At 54.7% G+C, this 5,000-nt stretch overlaps 1 non-coding gene across 1 annotated transcript in view; it reads left to right on the top strand.

Moving 5' to 3' along the window:
- The first annotated feature begins 3,535 nt into the window (after positions 1-3,535).
- Positions 3,536-5,000, top strand: part of LOC124774166 — a 1,909-nt gene continuing 444 nt past the window's right edge. Inside the window, exon 1 of the ribosomal RNA XR_007015159.1 lies at positions 3,536-5,000. This exon is cut by the window's right edge and continues 444 nt beyond it. This is a non-coding gene — a ribosomal RNA (small subunit ribosomal RNA).

The raw sequence follows: 5,000 nt of genomic DNA, 5'->3' as shown, positions 1-5,000 counted from the left end.
CGCCATCTGTAGGTCTCCCGCAACATGACCTCCTCCAACGACGATACCGCCATCTATGCGACGCCAAGCCGATTAAGACAGCGATGGCGCCACAGTGCCCGCCTTTCGACGCCACCCACAAAGCCTGCAGCCTCTGTCGACCATAGCACCCATTCTCCAGTGGCTCTGCCGCACGAAGCCGTGGACCGGCAATGACTCTACCCGCACCCGTTCGTGGACCACCCCAACCGCCAAACTCGCACCTCCAGCGGATGAACGGCGGACGTTTCCCGCACTCGTAAAGTGCAATCCACCCCTATAACTTGCGTTTCATGAAGAGTTATTTCCAATATGCGACATTCCCGCTGTCCGTATACATGAGCCGCGACCTGTACCACTTACGAGCGAGAGACGCGATCGCGTTGCTCACTGTACGGCGTCCGATACCGAGCCATCAGCATGTCGGTCCCCATGCGCGTTGCACTCGCACTCGCACTCGCAGTCGCAAAAACGTGGGGCAAATATATTACGCGGAAGAGTTATAACAGACCGAGCCCCACTGCATGGGGGGAGTCTTTGTCACTAATGTACACAGATGGAACATTTTGGACTGGAACCAGATTACCCGTACACACGGCGCTGATTAGTAATCAATGCAGAGCCATCAAATTACAGAATATAGATACAACTGTCCGTATACATGCTGAAAGAGTGTGCCCACAATGGGAACCACACGTCAGCCAGACACTCTCATCACGCACCACTCTCTGCTTCTAACGGGCGCACATACAATATGTAAGCACCAGCATGGAACAACATCCAGTGCATCCTCTCCGCCACATTACACAATCCACACTATCACAACCAGACCAGGAGGTCCATGCGGAAAATAGAATATCCCCCCCTTTCGACATCCACCATTGCGCAGATAAGGCACCAATACCCACACATGTCCTATACAACGGTGCACCCAACATCACAATAGTACCTCCTGTCACAGCCCACAAACAATGACATGAGTCAAAGACACAGGTCTGACACAAGCATAGAATTGGAGCGCCGCCTCTAATAAGCCAAAGGTGCATCCTGACGTGACAAATCTCATCATGTCACAAGCATTCACTTACTATAATCACTATCAACGAACCTGCCGCCCCCGCCCCCGCCCCCCCCCCCTACACCTTTCCTTACAACAACGTGTAACCTAACCTAACCTATGTTGTACCTTAACCTAACCTATGTTGTGCCTTAACCTAACCCATGTTGTGCCTTAACCTAACCCATGTTGTGCCTTAACCTAACCCATGTTGTGCCTTAACCTAACCCATGTTGTGCCTTAACCTAACCCATGTTGTGCCTTAACCTAACCCATGTTGTGCCTTAACCTAACCCATGTTGTGCCTTAACCTAACCCATGTTGTGCCTTAACCTAACCCATGTTGTGCCTTAACCTAACCCATGTTGTGCCTTAACCTAACCCATGTTGTGCCTTAACCTAACCCATGTTGTGCCTTAACCTAACCCATGTTGTGCCTTAACCTAACCCATGTTGTGCCTTAACCTAACCCATGTTGTGCCTTAACCTAACCCATGTTGTGCCTTAACCTAACCCATGTTGTGCCCTAACCTAACCCATGTTGTACCCTAACCTAACCCATGTTGTCCCCTAACCTAACCCATGTTGTCCCCTAACCTAACCCACGTTGTCCCCTAACCTAACCCACGTTGTCCGCTAACGTAACCCACGTTGTTGCCTAAACCTGCTCTGTAATTGTTATACGACTCGTTCAATTAGTGTAGTGTTGCCCACCCGCAACCCTCGCAATATAGTTCGCTACTCGCACTGCCCGCTCCCCTGTGTATCGCTTCATGTTAAACACCTTGCAAGTCTTGCTGACTTTCCACATGCTCCTGCTGTACACTGTAATGTGGATGGCAGCAGGACGTACATGCCGCCCCCCCCCCACCCCTCCCCACGTCCCCACCTTGCCCCCTGCCTTCGCAAGCTGGTTGGTGACAAGTTTGCATGTTCAATGCCCTTCGCATGCGACGTACGCAGGCTACGTTGTGGTGCGGCCTGTGTCAACTGTCCGCTGATGTCGTACGCGTGAACCACAATCTGTACTGCACATTCGTCCTTATGTACTGAATGATACATCGTGGCACATGTGTGACCGTACAACGACTGCGCCCAAAAACGGCGGACCATACAGTGCAAATATTGTGCACGCAGCTACGTGTCGTCTCCCTATGAGAGCTGGATTGCAGTGTGGTACGCCATAGAGACGTGTGGGAGGAACGGACGCCGTGGATGGCGATCAGCATGAGCTGTCTGTTGATGTATTCGGACCTAGTCGTCTCTCCTCACACACCGTGATGGCATGGTGCACCGCGTTCCATATCTGCGACATGCTACAGAGGCCGGTTCACAGTCGTTCGAGCAATGGACATCGCATACGTACGGGGGCCACCTTCCACGTATTGTCTAGGCGTGCACATTTTGTTGCGTGTATGTGGGCAGACGTAGTGTGGCGTGACACCTGACACAGGCATGCAATAGTCGTTGAAGTTGCAAATGGCGATGGACGCCTGCGTTTTCTGGTGAAGTTACGCAAATGAACAAATGGTAACCCGTTGTGGTGCGGTTGTTCTCGCTAGGGGTGAATCGGTGATGGCGACGATAGGTTGAGGTACTAACCGGTTGTTCCAGCGATACCCACCATGCCGACGAAACTGAACGGCATCTGGGTGTGAAGCGATACGCGGCGGTGGCTGGGTGGGACCGTCCCCGGCCGGTGAGGGGGCGCCTCCCGGCGTGCTGGCCGCGCGGTGCGTGGGCGCACGCGCTACAGCCGGCTGGTGGGGGCGGCCAGTGGCAGGCGCGCCGGCCGACGGACGCGGCAGGCGTCGCAGCTGCGCGCCGGCGCACCCTGCGCGCGGCGCCGTGCGGCCAAAGTAGGTCCTCGCGGGCCCGGTGCGAAGCGCGGTGGACATCTTCAGTGTGCTGGTCCGATTGAGGACTGTGTGCGTTGAGGATGCGCCGCCGACCGGCGCTCGGCGCCGCGACGCCGTCTGCTGCTCGGTCGCCCCAGCGGTTCTCGCTGGTGGTTTGTATCGCAGCTGTGCGGATGTGTTGGCGCGTGCGCTGTGCTGGGAGAGTTCGCTTCGGCACCCAAGTGGGGCTTTTGTCCTTCTGTGGCGCTGGCGTTGGAGCTGCCGGTCACCGTAGGTGGCGCGTGTTGTCTCCCGCCGGCAATGCCACGACAGCACGCTCCCGGGCCTCTGTCGGCAGCGGCAAGCTCAGTTGGGAGCACGGGTGGTCGCACCGAAAGCGTCTACTCGCCTAACTCCGGGCGATTGCGCCTCTCTCGAACCCGACCAAGTACTTGGGACGGCGCTGCGCGCCGCCGGGACCTGAGAGGGTTTCGAGGTGTATTGTGCAGGGGAGCTCAGCCTCCTCCTGTTTGCAGAATGATTGAGCGGACGCTTGCGTGTTCGCGCGGGCCCCCGGGACACACTCCCGGGCGGCCGGCTGCTCAGCTCTAGTTGACGCAGCTCCCTGGTTGATCCTGCCAGTAGTCATATGCTTGTCTCAAAGATTAAGCCATGCATGTCTCAGTACAAGCCGCATTAAGGTGAAACCGCGAATGGCTCATTAAATCAGTTATGGTTCCTTAGATCGTACCCACGTTACTTGGATAACTGTGGTAATTCTAGAGCTAATACATGCAAACAGAGTCCCGACCAGAGATGGAAGGGACGCTTTTATTAGATCAAAACCAATCGGTCGGCTCGTCCGGTCCGTTTGCCTTGGTGACTCTGAATAACTTTGGGCTGATCGCACGGTCCTCGTACCGGCGACGCATCTTTCAAATGTCTGCCTTATCAACTGTCGATGGTAGGTTCTGCGCCTACCATGGTTGTAACGGGTAACGGGGAATCAGGGTTCGATTCCGGAGAGGGAGCCTGAGAAACGGCTACCACATCCAAGGAAGGCAGCAGGCGCGCAAATTACCCACTCCCGGCACGGGGAGGTAGTGACGAAAAATAACGATACGGGACTCATCCGAGGCCCCGTAATCGGAATGAGTACACTTTAAATCCTTTAACGAGTATCTATTGGAGGGCAAGTCTGGTGCCAGCAGCCGCGGTAATTCCAGCTCCAATAGCGTATATTAAAGTTGTTGCGGTTAAAAAGCTCGTAGTTGGATTTGTGTCCCACGCTGTTGGTTCACCGCCCGTCGGTGTTTAACTGGCATGTATCGTGGGACGTCCTGCCGGTGGGGCGAGCCGAAGGCGTGCGACCGCCCCGTGCGTGCTCGTGCGTCCCGAGGCGGACCCCGTTGAAATCCTACCAGGGTGCTCTTTATTGAGTGTCTCGGTGGGCCGGCACGTTTACTTTGAACAAATTAGAGTGCTTAAAGCAGGCAAGCCCGCCTGAATACTGTGTGCATGGAATAATGGAATAGGACCTCGGTTCTATTTTGTTGGTTTTCGGAACCCGAGGTAATGATTAATAGGGACAGGCGGGGGCATTCGTATTGCGACGTTAGAGGTGAAATTCTTGGATCGTCGCAAGACGAACAGAAGCGAAAGCATTTGCCAAGTATGTTTTCATTAATCAAGAACGAAAGTTAGAGGTTCGAAGGCGATCAGATACCGCCCTAGTTCTAACCATAAACGATGCCAGCCAGCGATCCGCCGCAGTTCCTCCGATGACTCGGCGGGCAGCCTCCGGGAAACCAAAGCTTTTGGGTTCCGGGGGAAGTATGGTTGCAAAGCTGAAACTTAAAGGAATTGACGGAAGGGCACCACCAGGAGTGGAGCCTGCGGCTTAATTTGACTCAACACGGGAAACCTCACCAGGCCCGGACACCGGAAGGATTGACAGATTGATAGCTCTTTCTTGATTCGGTGGGTGGTGGTGCATGGCCGTTCTTAGTTGGTGGAGCGATTTGTCTGGTTAATTCCGATAACGAACGAGACTCTAGCCTGCTAACTAGTCGCGTGACATCCTTCGT

Source organism: Schistocerca piceifrons, unplaced genomic scaffold (genome assembly GCF_021461385.2).
Source record: "Schistocerca piceifrons isolate TAMUIC-IGC-003096 unplaced genomic scaffold, iqSchPice1.1 HiC_scaffold_961, whole genome shotgun sequence".
NCBI classification, from domain to species: domain Eukaryota; kingdom Metazoa; phylum Arthropoda; class Insecta; order Orthoptera; family Acrididae; genus Schistocerca; species Schistocerca piceifrons.
Note: the sequence above shows the minus strand (reverse complement) of the source record. Positions and strands in the feature narration are given on the sequence as shown.